We start from the raw sequence: 18678 nt of genomic DNA on the forward strand, positions 1-18678 counted from the left end.
TTCATCATTGTCAAATGAAAGTTGGATGTCTACAGTATGGACTTCATCAGGAAATGTTACATTGCTCCATACGGAGAAACACCGCTCCAATTATGGATGAATCTCTCCAGACTATTAGAATAGAATAATTTGCAGTTTACCAATGAAAAGTAATACATTGTTATATATGTGTAGTAAGTAAAAAGATCCACAAAGTCAGAAAACCAATAAAAACAACCTGCAACTGCATTTAAAAGTCAGTTTAATTGAAGTACAGCATCATTTTCTGTGAGTATTAAACAGCATGTTATACAAAAAACAGCATACTATCAGGATCAGTACTTATTAGGGTACATTTAGTATGTAGTATGGCAATGAAGTAACCCTTCTGCCACATGGTGTCGCCATTTAGTGCAACTAAGAGTGCTGCGCACTGGGAAGAAGTATTTACATTCTTTACTTAAGTAAAAGTAGTAATACAACACTGAAAATACTCCAAGTTAAAGACCTGCATTGAAAAAAATAAGTCAGCAAAATGTACTTAACGCTGAAGAATTACCCCTGTGTGTTTCACTATAAAATATTGTCTTATTACTTATGCATTCATGTGTAAGTATATTGTTGCAGTTGGTCGAGGTAAAGCTGATTTTATACATTGGATAGTTTTATATTCAAGTACAAAACATGAACTTATAAAACATGACATCATGTTTTTACGTTAAATCTTAGTCTGCAAAGTTACTAAAGCTGTAATGTATTGCAGTAAAAAAGTACTATATTTCCCTCTGAGATGAAGTGGGGTAGAAGTATAAAGGAGAATACGGTAAAGTGGAAAAAGTCAAGTAGAGTACTTCAAATGCGTGACTAAGTATAGAACTTGAGTTTATGTACTTCGTCACATCGCAGCACTGCAGATACTAGTTGTATGCAGTGTCTCAGATTCCCTACTGTTGTGTAGCTTGTGTACAAGAAATCCACATACTCAGATGTAGTACAGTAAGAATTTGATGAGAATGTTACACTACAACTTTGGAACATATCAATTAAGTTAAACATATATTAAGTTGAAACTTGGCTTTTTTCTTTTTGTTTACTATAATCTCCCTCAGCTGTCTCCCCATCCATAATTAGTGTTAACCGTTTGCAGCTGCAGCTTCTCCTGTACGTGTCACCATCAACAGCACACTCAAAAATCACACGCTTGTTAGTATTCATGGAGTTATGAATAATGTTATGAATGAGTTATGCAAATAATTTCATTTCATTGTGTTTTGCACAACCTGTACGGCTTAAAACCTGTTCAGCAGTTTGTGCTGAGAAGTTTTCATGTTTTTGTTTCTTAAAACATTGAATTAAATGTATATTTAATGTGGCTTTTTTGACTATTGGCTTATTTGATTTTTTTCCGTTGATTTGTGTCAAAAGAGCCTCACTGAATCTACTTTGGTTCAATGTTGTAGAACAATAAAACATGAAAACTTCCAAGTGGGGGTGAATACACTCCAATAGGCAACGTAAGGACAGTGAAGAAACGTTATAGCCTTGTTTGAAAGTCTATGGGGTCACAGATCTGTGAAATAAATTATCCATACACAGAACCAGTATTTTCCTTTGTTGACAGCTGATTTCAGACATCTGCTCAGGACGCCTCCCTGTGGCTGTTTTAGAACATGCCGGAGGGTTTAAATACCCCATCTGGTCTGGGAACGCCTTGGGATCCCCCAGAAAAAGCAGAATCATTCGCAGGAAAAAAAAGGACTTTTGCTCCACAAAAGGCAGAGAGATGCATCTATAGAAGTGGTGAAGTTTAGAAAAGTTAAAGTTTAAAGTTTTTAAGCTGGCCAGAACAGATACAAAGGCTGTAATACCTTCATCTTATGTCTTCGTGGCTAATTACTTTACCCTTCAAAAAGCATTGCAACATAATCTATATCTTGCACATGCAGTGACATCCTTTAAATAACCGGTCAACTTTTATATTATTGGTTATTTTATTCCTTTTGTCCAATATGATTTGCCTTATTGCAGTCCCGAAATGTTTTGGTTTAAACATGTAAAGCTCCAAGTAACTGTTTTCAAAATAAAGTTCATCATCTGCAGGTTCATTGTCTATTTTAACTCAGTTTGTTAAAGAAAAAGTATTTTTTTATTATTTGCACTCCACAGTTCAATGGGATTAAATGTAGGCCTATTTCTGTTTTGTTGTGTGTCCCTCTACTATTATTATTCATATTGAAGTTAAAATAATACATTATTTTTACAACATCCATGTAAATATGTGATTCAAATATAACTAAACCATATTGGAATTGAGTCAAAAGCTGAGACGCTAGTTAAAGAGATTTGGCTGGGTTTGTTTTCTCGATTAGCTCTCGTCTCAAAAAAATCTCAGTGTAATGTCCTTTACCATCGACTAACAACCCAAAAGATTTCCAGCCCGGATGTTATACATTGTGCTCATATGAAAAACTTGTCACCAAAGTTAAACCACTGAAACGTCACAGTTAATTGCAGTCACAGTTGCTTTATTGTTAAAGTTCCACTTTATGGCTTTCTGTGCCTGCTCCCTGGAGGACTTGTTGGCAAAAATCAAGTTCTATTCCCTTGTTTATAGCAATATGCTAATGCATTTCTGCTGTGTAAAGCTCAGAAAGAAAAAAACCCTCAAGTCAAAAGGATTAAAGTTTGCTTCTAATTTGAATAAGACACAAAGCAGGAGAAATTATGATGTGACATTTGGTTTTGGATATTTGAGTGTTTCTGGAGTTTATTTTGAGCTGATCATTTGCATGTTTTATTAACCGTAAATGAACTGTAAATGTGACACCAGATTAAATCAATGCTCCTGCTAACCACTGTATCTCCACATCCTAATGGAAACATGCACCAGAAAGAGGTTACAGCAGAGGAATCCTGTTTACTCCAGTGTATCGACTCTGTGTACTGACTCTCTCCACCAAGGGGAGCTAGCAGCCTGCAGAACATTGTTTTTGTCCTTTGGCAATGCCAAGATTATGAGTCAACCAACTTCAGATCACGTCTTCCTCCAGCCGAGCACACACATATCCAGAACAGGCCCAGTGAAACGAGGCCAGACCACATAACTGTGTAGATGTACAGTATGATTAGTCTGGGCTTTCAACTGTAAAACATCAGCAATCGACACAAGTGGATTGTGCTGCATCAGACGTGTTAACTGAAATAGTGAAAACAATAACTAACACAATCAAATCATACATGCATGTCACTATTTTATGTGCATCAGCTGTTCCTAAAACAGCGTCCAACCCCTCACCACACAAGATGTATTCAATGAGAGGGGAAACCGCAGGACTTTACAGCCTCTGCATCAATAACATATACAGGGTGTAAGAACAAGAGTTGTGCTAAATGCTAATGCTACCATGTAGTGAGCAGGTATAATGTTTACCATCTGAGGCATGCTAGCATTTGCTAATTAGCACATAAAGCTGGTACAGCTGAAACTGATGGGAATGTCATTAGTTTTCCAGGTATTTGGTCATAAACCAAAGTATGTTTGACATGCAGATAGCATGAGAGGAACAGTTAATGTATCACCAAAGTCATTACATTTCATCCCGACTGGGACGTGTGTGCGTGTGTGTGTGCTCCTAATTTTATGGCAATCCATTTTACATTTGCCAAGAAATTTCTCTCAAAATCACAAATGTGAACAAATGTTAAGAGAAAACCTGCTGTTATTTCTCAAACTAATACAGTATATTAACTTGTGTTCACATTTGTTCCTAAAATATTCCCGAAACCAACTGTATTTAACAAACTCGTGAGCCATTCTGAAACAGTAGTTTAAAATACAAATGAATGAAAATATGTCCCGGTTATAAAAAGCACTGAGCTGCAGGGTTCTTTCCAATCTTCCACAGCTGAGTGGTTCATGCTACTTTACAGTATCCCTCAGAGGCGAGAATGCAAATTACAACACAATGATGATGATGGCGGCAAGAACTACAGATCACAAAAGCTCCCTGCTGAGGTGTGACAATTTCATTTATGAAGTTTTAATTCAAACACTGTCCTGACCTGACTTCTCGATCTGCATTGGATCTTTACTTGAGGGGGATGAGAAATGCTTGAAATTGCAAGGGCTAATTAAGTTTTTTTTAACAATGTCTTTGCTAATTATGAAAGCCAGCCATGCATAGGCTAAGTGAGCAGCTCCGCATATGGTGCTGCAGCCAAGAGGAATGTCTGTGTGTCCACGAAACACTAAACTTTTACATAAAAAGGGTTGGTAGTTTGACGCCTGACAAAAAGGAAGAGGCTTTAATAAATCAGACACTGTCCAGAACGTCATGTCGCAAGATACTGTAGAAACAAGTGAGGCTTTTGTCTCAATGCTCAGCTTTTTATTAATACATGGAGCAGCCCATTATAATTTCATGCAGACCTGAGCACTAAATGGCTCAGCCTCGTACGGCTCCGTCTCAGCCACATCTCATCTGGTTTCTTGTGTGTTGTCTGATTTGAGACACGTTTTACACATTTAGTTGGTTTGGATCTTTATTTAGAGTCAGGTAAAGTAGAAATATGTTTGATTTGATCCCTGACTAAATAATCCCGAATATATACCCATACAGCATTCCAATAAATATCAAGTTGTTCATTTATGCAGTAAATTATATATATATTTTTAAATTGCTCTGTAGTGCGATTCATGGATGGGTTACAGAGCCTCTGTTTGGTACTGTTAATATTTCTTGTGGATGACACAAAAGGACTAGAAAAAGATGCTAACCGACCAAAGAGAGCAGCTACTAAGAGTGGATCTGTGCAACACCAGCCTGATAATACAACCAAAGGATAAAACAGACACCGAGCACTTTTTAGCAGTGTTTGCCTCATATAGCAGAATATTCCCAAATCTGTTGAAATATGGGTTTAACACCTCAACCTGGGATTCTCTCTTTCAGTTTTGGTCATATAGATTTTGATCAAAAAATCTGCCTGAACATGCTGTTGTATTCCCATTCGACCATGACAAAAAAAAATTGAAAAAAAAGAGCTTCATATTATCTTTTACACACATTCAATCTTACCTTAACCCTACATTTACCATTTAACTAACCCTGGCCTTTCTATGCTTGTGAGCACATTTTGTCCTCACAAGTACAGTAGAGAATAAGAAGCCCACGCAGGACCTTTGGATACACTATACAGACACTCAAGCACGTACCAGCATGCAAACAGTGACACTTATATTCAGGGCATCAAAGCTTCAGTCCTACTGACACCTAGGGGAACTTGTGTCCTTTGTCAAAGCAACTGGTTCTGCCACACTGGCAGCTTCCGCTAGAAGGCAGTCTGCGTGTGTGTCTGTGTGTGTCTGCGTGTGTGCGTGCGTGTGTGTGTCAGTAAGTGAGAGAGAGAGAGAGAGAGAAATCCCTGTATATGCTGCTCTGTATGATCAGTAAACCCAGCGGGTGGCCATGCTGCAGCAACAACTAAAAAAACTCGACTTACAGTCACCCAATCTGTTTGATTGACAGGTGATCACTAGCAACGGCATGGCTACGAGTGCTTAGCAACAAGGACAGGGACAAGATGTATCAGCTCTTAATCTGTCATCTTGACAAAAAGGCGGATTTTCCCAGCAGCCAACAAATGATCGCTTTACGTTTGAAACTTTCAAATTGAATTACAAAAACCCAAAGGACAATAGTAGACGTTCCAGCTTCTTAAAACTATCTTACCTAGGCTTTTATTATTATTTTCACATATATCCTTCAGATCGTAAGAGATTCTTTGTTTTTGGAGGATGGGAGTCACTACTGGGCAATACTTGTTGCAGATCCTTTTTGGTATATTTGTGCAATATCTATACATTTTCCTAAGACAATTTTATGACTTCCAAATATGGACAAAGCATTACAAATGAAACAATATACATGGGTACTATAGAAGAGCAGGAAAGAGGGGCAGGTACATAATAAACTGTGGCTGCACAAGTTTCTATTAAAGGGTGTGAAACAAACAGCTGATCTCTGCATGTTTAACAGATCAAGATAGTCCTCAAACCATCTCTTCTTTTGCAGACCAAGATGATTTAAACTCGCTCCAGATCAGAATTATCACTGCGAAAAGGGTTGGTAGATAACAAGAGCACAGTTTCACACCAGTACATGATAACCGATAGAAATAGCCACAATAAATATATTTTAAAATGTATTCTTGATTACATATATAGTCCCGATTCTCAGTGAGATGCATATATTATTAAAGATGTAGTGTATAGTTTCTGTCTTCCCCATGAGGAATTCTAAGTAATGATATAATACAAGCCTTCCGTGATTGCGCACAAAATGTCTATATATGCCCAACAAAATAAAATAATCCATTTTCTGTACTACATTTTTCTATTCTTTCTTTCTATGATAACCTAAGAAGCTTAATTATTTATGGCTGATAAACACCCTCTACTGCATGCATTTACAGTATATCTGCAGCTTTGGAATACTTAATAAATGCAGTCAGGCTGTTCCAGTCGACACCACTTCTACTTGAGGCCCCCGAGGTCGTCTCGAGTATTTGTGTGTTAAGGGGCCCTCTAACTTCGCTAGCGTCAAAAACTGTCCTTCTGAGGTTCTGTGATGTTCCTCCATGTGTGTGCGAGTGTGTCTCGTCTCCAGCCTCTGGCATGGTCAGCTCCCATTTCTATCAATGCACTCTTTGGACGGGCTAAGAAAATGGTTTGCTCTACCGCTGCAATGCACCAGTCATCCATGAGTTTATGTATCTTCCCGTTGATTCATTTTATGCATCCATCTGTCCATCAATTAATCCATCATCAGACCTTTGTTTAGTAAATCATCTCCATTCCAGATGTGTATTCCTGCACTGTCTGCCCTGCGGTTACCCTACCAATAATCCCCTGGCGCATGTCTCTGTAGTTCAGCACATGGTTGCCCTGCTCATAATCATCCTCATCTGATTTCACAGCTGTATGTGCCCGACATCTTAACATGTCAGATTTCATCGGATGGTACAAGTCTAAATCCTATCGGGATTGTTCCAGGGGAATTGATTAAAATAGATTTCCGTTGTGCAGATTTTGTTATGACTCGATAGCAATGTTCTGTCCTGTATTACCGCCAAGGTAATCCTGGGATTGAAGCGTCACCCTGAGAAAGATTGTGTCACTTTTAACACCTCTGTGTCTCTACGTGGGGGCAAAACATACCGAAAATGTAAGCAACAACACTGATCCACATAACATCAGCAAAATGGGGCTGTAAATGCAAAAACGAAAAAACAAATCCATGCCAATTGTTTGAGGAGATTCAACTTGATTTCTCCACAAGAAATGACCAATCTAAAATAAAATGGGAGGAGGTTTGGTGGGAACCATGACACTGAGCCACAGAATCTGTTTGTGGGCCAAAAGGACCAAAATAAAAAGCCCACCAATGTCTAAAAGCCACGTAAAGATGCACGGCTGGGTGCGATTACCTTCGCAGAGAAGGTTATGTTTTTAGACGGGCTGGTCTGTTTGTCTGTCGCCATGATTACAGAATACTACTGGCCAATTTTCAACGTAGCATAGGCCAAGATAGAACCAATTAGATTTTGGAGCCGATCCAAACGTCTGGGTGGATACACCATTTATTAATTGTTCTTACCATTGTGAGCTAGGCCGAGGTCGCACTGAGTAATCACTGCTGCTTTATGTAGGTTTAAAGACCAAAGATAAAACAAAATACTCTATTTAGAAAAGTGAGGTCAAAAGGTACAGGCTGCAGGCCTAAACACCACTACAACAGGAAAGCATTGGTTATCATGCTGTGTTAGTTTTGATAGAAAATACAGCCTGATGTTAGAGATTTTGACAATACATTTAGATGATTAGAAAAAATTAGGATCTACAAAAATGGACGAGGATTTCGTTAGTTTACCTCCATTTTCATTTGACGTTTTGGAAAGGTTCTTTTAAGTACCTTCAATCCCTTCTGATTTTATTTGTCTCTCAATTTTAAGACGTAACTAAATCAATGGTGGTTGCCCATCAAGAGTTGACCTAATAACTGCAAGAAAAGGGCCAAAAAATGGAAATAGACCGTGATCTGCAGCATCAGGGTCAAGAAAAGGCTGTTTTATAGTGGTACAAAAGTTGGAACTAATATCTCCCCTTTCAAAATGTTCTTCCCATAACTTTTTCTGTACTAACTAGTGTTGATTTTCAAAACCTCTACAGAAAATTAAGGTTAATATTTCATGTATCCCCCCTTCAGAAGACAGCTTGTTGGATTAACATGGGAAATACAGCATGACTCAGTGTTGTCTGCGCATCAATGTGTAATAGGTTGCGCATCAATGTGTAATAGGTTGCCCCTTGTGTTTGCTGTGTTCTCTTTGGTGGCACTGCAAAACTAAACTTCCTCACAAATAAATATCTTGCATCTGCATGGTACAGTATGTTGTTCCTTTGTACAGCAACAAAGCAAGAACACAGTGTTTGAGCCCAGAGGAGTCAGACACAGTCACAGTTCCTCACCAAACAGAAGTCTATTCATCATCGGTTTTTGCCAGGAGGCAATGTGGAGCCATTACTGGCTGTATTGACCACATCAGCGGAGAGGGTCAGGCAATATTTTCCATTAGGAACATGGAGTTGCTTTGTGTGGAGCAGCTTTAGAGTTCTGGGCGAGGGCTTTTAGAGCACGCTGAACACTTATGGGAGGTTTATTGTTCCTATGACACAAGAGTGCTGCAGTTATGGCTCGGGGATAAACTCAACATCAAAAGAAGATGGTAAGACATTATCAAACAGAAAAGGGTTCAAAGGGGCGTCTATATTTCTTTTTAGATTACATTCATTTGTGTGTAAGTAAAGCTTCCTTCCTGCGTGTTTATTGTCTTTTACATTCATACTCCACAAGAATATCTGAATACTCTTTTATGCAGAGCCTTATGGCATTTTTCATTTTAATGTGTTTTGAAAAATATATTTTCACAACTTCATTTAAGGCAGCAGAGGTCATTCTATTTAAGAAAAGTTCAAAAGACCTAAAATATGCCGACAAAGAGTTTAGAGTACACCTTAAAACTCCCTCCAAGAAATATGATTATGGTTCATCACCATGATCCAGAATGACATATCTCAGCACAACAACTATTGGAGGGGTTGCCATGAAATGTTGGACAGAGATTCATGGTGCCCAGAGGATGAATTCTAATGACATGAGTGACCCCCCGACTTTTCCTCTCACGCCACCATGAGGTTCACATTTACTTTGTATGGGCCAATGTAGAAAATCAGCTTTTACATAATAAATAAATGCCATACTTTTACAGATTCAAGTAGCCAGGCTGCAGGAACGAGACGATAAAAGATTAAAACTGACATTTTCAACAAAACACAAACTTGTATGCTGTCTTATCTCGTCTGTCACAGGTCTTATTTCTCTGCCTGCTCTTTCTAATCATTTGTTCAATCCGTTATTTGTTGAAAATGAAATTATGAGCAGTGATAACAGAAGCCTGCGCCAAAACCATTCAGGGTTTGAATCCTAGATGAAACAATGGAACTACGACACAACATGATTAAGTGCAGCGCTGAACACATATGTTGACGCTTTTGAAATCTTTACTGGGTAAAAGAAGGAAAGGGAGTTACACATACAATGTATTACTGTTATTAACTAATAAAACAAAATCTCTTTTTTTAAATACGTTTCCAGAGGGGAAAAAGAATTTTCAGTCTGAATGCCTACGTCAAATTTTACACAGAAATTTAGGCAAAATGCTTCATGTTTTATGTGTAACAGTTCTTGGCGCCATGCTCATAAAGAGGACAGCTGCAAAGGTCTAAGTCAAGTGTATAAACAGCTGTTAATTACAGCTAAAGCCCCAAATGACACCCAAGAGAGCCGCATTATTAACCAAACAATAACCAAAAGGACCGGAATATGTTAGAGATCAGTGCCTCAAATATCTATGTATATTTCAAGACTACATAAGCGAGGATCCTCATTTTCCAAAGCTGCAGGTTGATTAGTCATATCAGTGATGGGGACAAAACAGTAACTAGGATATCGCTGATCTCGTCTATGATATAAGCCCAATCAAAGCAATTTATAGGAATTGTTTTTGGACCGATATTTTTGGACCCATTACACTGGCTGGCTCTGGTCTGGTCTCTGACCGTCAATGGTTACATGCTGTTGGTTACTAATGGAAAATCAGCATTGATTGTAGAGGAAAGTCTGACAGAAATAGTTTAAAGCCAATATGACCAGTCACGTCACTCTTCTATCTTTTACACACATCACTTTCTATTCATAAATTGCAGAGTTTCTCTGACTGTTTTCTTTATCTTAGTTGTAATCTTACTTTCCTGGCTTTTACAGTTACACATTAAAAGGACAAATGTATGAAACTTTTAACTTATTACTGTAAAATGACCCATTGGTGAAATGTTCCAATTATACTTGACTTTGTCCAGAAGACTTTTGCTCAATGGAATACACCACTTAAAAATGTAATGAAATTCCAGAAACAGTGGACATTTTCATTAATTTTCACACTACATTGGTACAAATGAGGTCAAGTCAGCCCCCTTTTGTTCACCCCTCTCCTGCATCCAACAATCATTTGGATTGGCAGTCACTGATCTACCTCGCGCTCTCCTTCACGCCCGTCTGCCTCCATTAGGACCCTGGCACCCTGATAGGACACATGAGTGGCTGTGATGACATTCTCTAGTAGGGGTGGTTATGTGGGGGCGGAGGGGGGGGATGGGGGGTCTGTGCAGTTCATCACCTTGCTGCAGGCCATGGGCGGAGGGTTAGTCCACTTATAGGACCCTGGGAGCTGTCCCAGCCCTTAGTGTGCCCACAATCTGCCATCTTGGTCCTAAACTCCCAGACTGCACCTCCTCTCTCCTGATAAGGAGCTTCCCCACATCTTAACCGGTAAGCAGTTTGACCTTTGACCTATAGACATGCTTTGTTAAAAAGGGCCTGACCGAGAATGCTTTGCCATCAAACCATTTTATTTATTTTTAAGGTTTAATCCTCATATAGAAATCTTCAGCTCCCAAATACAATTAATTCAGTGGATAATGATTTATTATTTTAGGTTTTTTTTGTATTTAGTTGACTTATTATGGCCCTCTAAACCAATAATACTGCTCCATCCAACAACATTTGTCAGACAGAGCACATTCAGCACTAACTGTTAGATTTTACTCAATATATAGTATAGTAGTATAATACAATACAAGAATGTTGTGTAAACTAGTGTTCTTTCTCCAGTGCTGCCACCAATCTTGGTATCAGGTTGGAAGGTGACAAACGGTGTCATTCGAATATAAAGCAGCTTTCCTCTGACACAGCGCTCTTTTTTTTTTTAAAGATTCTTTTTTGGGCATTTCCACCTTTAATGGATAGGATAGCTAGATGTGAAAGGGGAGAGAGAGGGGGAAGACATGCTGGAAATTGTCACAGCTTGGACTTGAACCCTCAACCTTCTGCATAGAGGAATTAACCTCTATATATGTGCGCCTGCTCTACCAACTGAGCTAACCCAGCCACACAAAGTGCTTTTTTTTTACTACACTTGTGTGCTGCCTCTTACTTAATGTGGAGCAAATTTAATGCTCTATTTGTAGTTTATCCCATGGGCCATTTTACAGTTGGGTAGGTAAAGGCATGGTTACCATGTTGTTGTATAGGTACAAATAATTAAGAGCACATGCATAGTGGGAGCCTCATATTACAGAGCCTTTAGTCTGATATAGGACTGGATTTTGCATGGAGAGCATCTGTGCTATATGAAAACACTTGACAGTGAATGTCGAGGTGAAACACGTTGTCGTTCATTGTCTGCATCCAGATCCTAATCCAGACAGCATAACCCCACTGTTTGCTTTCCCCTGGCAGCTTCCTTAAACGTTCTGCTGTCATCCAACCCTAATAATGTCAGATTAAGCTCTGCACACAACCGTCCATCTGACATGAGGGCTGGATTTGTGCTGGATTGGAAAATCTGGATGAGATGCCTCCAAAGCTCTGTAATTCTCCACACACACACTCACAGACAGAAGCAGATTAAAAAGCAGAGGACCAAAGAGGCTGCAGAGGATATGCATGCCACGGTAACGTGTTTGTGCACTGTGTCTAAGTGTTTGTGCGTTTGCTTTGACCTCTATTTTTTTGAGGTGTTTGGTTGCATCAAAAAGTTCCTCAACTGTCCTGAGTGAGGCTGCACATAAATAACTTAGCAGCAGTACGACAGTTTTTTAAATCTAAGATATTTGAACATAGCTGGGTTATTTTTGTGTCGATTGTTATCTACAAAGACAAGAACGATAACTTGGTGAATTTCAGGGGTGCTCGACCCTCCCCTTTGATAGACGAGCGTCCCGGAGGCAATACTTTGGATTCAGACCACCTCATCCCCAGACGAGCCCCCACAATGCCCACGTGCCTCACTGGGCATGCCCCCCTTTTGTTGCAGCTGAGGGAAAGGGGGCAGCCAACAGGGAGGTGGGTGATGGTCACCCAGATTACTCCTCATCATTCGGCCTATTTACACTTGACACCAAACAGTTCGGAAAACAGTATCGCAACGCAGCAACTAAAAGTGTGCTCTTTGAGGATGCCAGTCGGTTTTGTTTCATCATATAATTTCGAGAAGTGTCACGTGGTCCTCTGGTCGCTCATATGACCCTGCTTTACGAACCAATAGGGTGGCACCGTTTGTCGTGGGCAGAGCGAAGAGGAGAAAAAAAATTATTTTCCCTTTGCAATTTTTGATCTTGCAACGCCAAAAGTGGACGTCATCTACTGTATCCTGTGCTACATAAAGGTAAACTCTCTTTTTATGGCTCTATTGAGAATCATTGGGAAAATCCTACGTCAACGTGTGCATTATCTCCTAGGATGCTGGTATTAAAATGGGTAATTTTAATTTATTTTTATTTTTTTAGAAAACATTGTTTCCGGACTTCCAAAAGCATTAAACTGTTGAAAACTTGCATTAAATACAGGTCCATGCTGAGCCGGGTAATGTCGTTCAATAATTAACTTGATAACTTACCCACCTTCAAGAATAATTATTATCCTGATAATGAGCTGTGACAGTACGACTTATTGACTCGCAATCTAATTTGGTCATTTGAAGTAAATCAAGTTAACATTTTCCGAAGTTATCCACGCGCCCAAATAAGCCGACTGCATACAGTCTGGAAATATTTTGGCTTCCCCCAGAGAATAGCCAATTTTATGGTTAGTCGATTTTGCTTTCGGGGGTCTCTTGATTATCATTGTTTGGGTGTTCATTGTCTTTGCTTAGATTCAAGCATGAGCGATTGTATTGTTGAAGATTTTTCCCCCAACAAGGAACATGAAACAAATGGATAAACTGGAAGAACTGCTGTTTATCAACTGCAAACTATGAAGCTGGACTGACCTTTTTCACTGTAGAATTGATAACATGATGGTCAGTGGAATTGCTACATCAGCGCCCCCCCCACCCCCAGACCATTATTCCAATTATTGTCACACTGATAATAGCGCTGCTGATGGCCTTATTCTCGGCTAGTTATGGACCAAAAATGTAATTCGTCATGACCTCAAACGCTGTGTTCGACTTGTAATATGCCGATATATAACTCCTTTGTCTGGGTAAAGAGCAGTGAAAGTCTGGGGTGCTCACAAATCTCTGCTCCTGATGTAGGTGACAATACTAAAATAGAGCAATGACTGAACGGGGTCTGGTGAGAATGACAGTAAACCAAAGAAAAGGGGACTTGCTTTGGACCCGTTCTGCGAGGCTGCTCGGCGAAAGCTTCGCGTATGGAAGCCATGACTTTGTGACAAGCAGTGATCTCACATTACAAATTGTGGCAAATCTAAAATGGCCGACTTAACGCTCAGCTCTTAGCACCGCATTCCCAGCACAACATGGTGTGCCTGCATCGTAAAGCCCTTTACACTGTGCCACTGCCAGCACCGACTCACTGGAAACCCCCTCCCCACCCCTGGACTATTTCAAGCCGACACGTAGTACTCCGAGGTACTTTTAAAGCTACTTGGTGATAGTTGGTCCCCGTGTCTTATTTGCCTTTTTCTTGCTCTGATTTGACTGGTTGCGGTGAGGATGTGGGGGCCACAGTTTTGATTGTGATTTAGGCTGAGCTATCAGGATGCTGGGCAGCTGATGTGGGCTGACAGCTCTTGAGAGCACTGTCATAGTGGCGTATAGGAAGGCCGATGGGGGTAGACGCCCCCCCCCCCTACTTCGCCGCACAACACCGCACCACATACAACAAAAGCCTGCGCCAGACGAGACGAGGGCTGCTCATATACCAGTAAACTGAGGGCCAAATCCTAAGGACTCAGTGGAACTCTTCTCCTCCATCTGCCTACAGTTACTATTTCTGACAGGTCGCCAGAAATTATTTATCCTTCATCCTTTGCTCCTCCTGCTCCTCAGATGTCCTCATCCCTGTTGCTTTCCCGGTCATAAACTTGGTCTCTAAAGAGGTTTTCTCACTATCAAAAACAAGTTGAAAGAGGCCTGAAAGTGAGAAGTCCCTTCATGCAGAACTGAGATGCTTTGAACAGATTGTGTGAAAACATATGGATTAACGAGGTCACTCTCTGTGCTCCCCCCCCCTCTGCTGCCCTACATGCACACTAATTTTCCTTTTGTTCACCCTTAATTGGAGCACAAACATGTACGTTAAGAGATCTCCTTGGCCGTGGGTCGAACATATTGGCTACATTACAATTAAACCTTTATTGGAGGTCCAGTTCACTTACTATGACTGTTAAAATCGCAGTACAGTAAAATAAATGTACTACCATACAGTATGTAAGCATTGGACAGCATGGATAAGATACAGAACTTAATCCCATAGGTTTTATTTGTTTAGAAAGGTTTTGAAAGGGGCTTGTATTTTGCAGAGAAATAGTCAGGATCGACGACAATTCCTTTACCGGATACTCGCCGGAGCATCAGTCGCCACCAGATCTTTCTCAGATGTCCCTCGCCTTGCAAAACTGTTGGTTTCGGGGAAACATCAACAAACTTCGAGCAAGCAAGTTATTAGCTGAAAAATGTAAAGTTAAGAAACTGTGGATTGTTTAACAAGGCAGGCCTGTTTGGTTCTTTTGGGGAGTGATTGTAAAGTTTTACAAAAAATATGTTTAGGGCATCTCCTCTCTAACTGGGACGTTTTGGGACTGATTGGTGGGATTGCTGTGGACAAAATACACACAGCCATACAAGGATAAGAGCAAATGAGGTTTAACCATGTATCAGCTAATTTAAACAGCTCACATTACTGTATTGTGTCAACAGTTAACTTCATTTAATATTATATGTGGCGTTTTCTTTTGCGGGGTGCAAATGTTCCACCAAAACAAAGTTCCTTCCAGAAACTATTAGCGCCACCCAAGAGTATTGTGATTAGTTTAAAAAAATGCAAACAACCCAGAGCATTTATTTCTCCCATCCAGGAGTGTATGTGTGGAGGGGTCAGACTTTACTCCGCAGCACTGTGGAGATAGAGCTGGCAAGCGAGACTAGCAGAGAAATAGGGATGAAGATTAAAAAAGCTTTCTAACAAAGTCTATACTATAGTCAGAACCATATCTGTACACAGTTTAATTCAAATTAAACTTGCCTCGCTCTGCATTTAACCGGAACTTTCTGAAGCACCATCCTTCACAGACAAGCTGTTTGTCAAACTGAAAATTGAACTCTAAAAGAAACGGCTGCTTCCATAAAAGTTATTCTCAAATTTACAGCGTCACTTTAAATGATTGTGAATGCTTCAATGAATCCTTAAAAAAGGTTGTGAACTGTAAAAAGGTCATGGAGCTCAGAGTTGGACACCTCATTCAGTAGCATGTGAACAGTACAGATTAACTTAGTTTGGGATGTATTGGGACTATTTTTAAGGATGAGTTTGCTCAGCAGTATGACAGACTGAAACCTCACAGAAAAACTTTAACCATGAAGAACGACATTAAAATAACACATTTAGGGAGTTTACTGAAAGGAGAGCTCCCAGAGACTTTGCATTAAAATGCAGTATGTCACATTTTCTAATTAAAGAAACAAAGAACCGCACATAAAATATACAGAACAAGACTCTCACTTTAAATCTATTGTTCAATATTGCTACGCATGAAAAATGTTGCTCTTCAACTGCAGATTAATTTAGTGAAACCTCGGCCTCGCAGCTTGGGCCCAGGCTCCGGTGGACAGTCATGGAGGGTTTTATATCAAAACATCATAATGACATATCTGTAGATATGTGGATTAGGATGGAACAGATGACAGCGGCTTTGGCCTAGATTAGACTGCCGGCCGTCCATTTAATGATTTTCCTTACTGGATTTCAGATGTCTCTCTCTCTGTCAGCTATTCTGTTATCACTGGAACTGATTGTATGGCAACATAATTAATCAACTTATTTTAAAATGATCTTACATGCCATATTCTTTTCATACGACTACATAAAACAGTTTAAAACCTGCATGGGAATTTAAATTCATTCATTTTTTTTCTTCTCTTGAAATTTTTGAAAAGTTGCTTTTTGGGGTTTCAGCGGATAGTTTTAGTGTCATATGATTGTCTAAATTTACCCTGATGAGGATCTGATGGAATCACTGAATCTTAATTAATTAAAGAAATGATAATTATTTACATTAAGTATCCAATATTTACAGCAAATACTAAAATTGTATGCGTAACTTGAGCAGTAAACCTATTCACAAATGTCCCAAAATGTAAATTGATGAACAAAATACACAAGTCATGCACACGGTGGAGGTTGGAGCAGTTCCTCCATCCATCATATAAATCTTGAAAGGCAAAACGGCAACAGCTTTTGAATCGATTAATCCACATTTTGTGAGGTGCTAAATTTGTTTCCTGTCCACATACACATTTAAAAAGACTTAAAACTGAATATATTGGGCATTTATTTTTGACAAATGAAGGTGTCATGATATAAGAAAAACATCTTGAACTTTGTTCTTATTCTTGAGATTTTGAAATACATGCTGCCAGTTTTTTCATGCTTTAAAACACTTTCCAAACTCACACGACACTAGACGGAGTGAAGTGGATCGTGTCAAAAGGGGCCAAAGCGAGTTGACGGTCTCTCAGCTGTGCAGCGGCTCTCGGCCTGCAGTGCGGGGCACAGTATCAGTTTTATATGCAGTGGAGTGCTGTAATGAGATGCCTCCATATCTGTATCCTGTGCCCTGCCTTCTTTCTGTCAAAGCCAAGAGAACAATGCGGCAGATAATCCTCAATATTTTATAAATAACGCACATTTTTATGTCTTTTAAACACTGATATACTCAGAATAGCATCAGTGTTCAGTAATGATCAATAACCCAAGCCCATTCCAGCTTTCCTGCTCACCAAATTATCTTCAAAATGCACTTTCACATGCCAAACATCGTCCCTCGACTTCACTTTGAGTGTTTTTGCATCACTTACACCCCAATGGCTCTGCACAAGGGCAGCATCTCCTCATTGTTAGGGAGTATACAAAAAGATAAAAAGAGACGAGACCTCAGACTCAAGTTCTTCAAGAGCAATGCACAAGTCTTTTTCTGTGGCGAGCGCCGAGCAGACGCAGGGAGAGACGGGAGGCGAGGGGAGGGGGGAGCCATTTTGTGCACTGCGTTGTCCAGCCGAGCGTAAAGCGTGATTAATTCAATAGCCGCCATAGAGGAGGAGGCTAGCAGCACTGCAACACCGAGCATGACCCACTTTCCCCATCAGATGTCATGAAAAATTCCCTGCCGTCCCTCTGTGTTCCTCATTTCCCCCTCCAACTTCCTGCCTGATTAACAGAGACACAGGGAGGACAATTATAAAATCAATGCATGGGAAATGGGTTTGAAATGATCAGAAGTGGCCACAGAGCATGACGTTTAGTAAAAATATAAGCTTCTAGGTGGATGGCTAGTAGCTTTTAAAATGCAGCCAGAAATTCATGCCTTAAAATAAAAAATAAAAACTGCAGATTAGCTGGAAGGTTTTAGCCTGTTGGGGCAAATGATTCACGGGGCCTTGACCTAATTCTATTATGCTACAGGATGTATGAGCAAAATAGTAGTCTGGGAGGACAACTATTCAAACGCAGCTCCTAACGCTGACCTCGTTGATCTCAGAGGTGCCAACAGACTTGTTTTTGTTGACCCAAATCTACAGTTGAGTTTCTTGGTTTTAATCACAGAAAAGGAGACTCTTTGAAGACCCGTTTATTAATTACTGTGAAAGTGAGAGAATCAGAAAAGGTTTTATTGCTTCAATAAGTACACTTATGTGGAATATGCCTTGGTGAAAAGTGCATACATTAACAAACAAACCTATTAAAACATTAATATGTAATACACAATAAATATAGAAAAACTAAAACAGCTGTTGCATGAAAAAAAAAAAAAAAAAAAAAAAAAAAAAAGAGGCTGAATATGGTATATACAATGGGCAAATGGAAAGTCCAGGATGTAAGTTAGTGCTAGTGTAATGACTGGGGGGGGGGGTTTGGAGTCAGAGGAAGTAGGAACGGGCCTCAGTGTTTCTAAAATAGAAATGTGAAAGCATGTACGAATGTTATTTAGTCAAAGATATTTTGGAGTGAACGTCTGTTCTTTAAGCACTTCTAAAACCTCAATTTGTAGCCTTAAA

Source organism: Perca flavescens, chromosome 24, assembly GCF_004354835.1.
Source record: "Perca flavescens isolate YP-PL-M2 chromosome 24, PFLA_1.0, whole genome shotgun sequence".
NCBI lineage: Eukaryota > Metazoa > Chordata > Actinopteri > Perciformes > Percidae > Perca > Perca flavescens.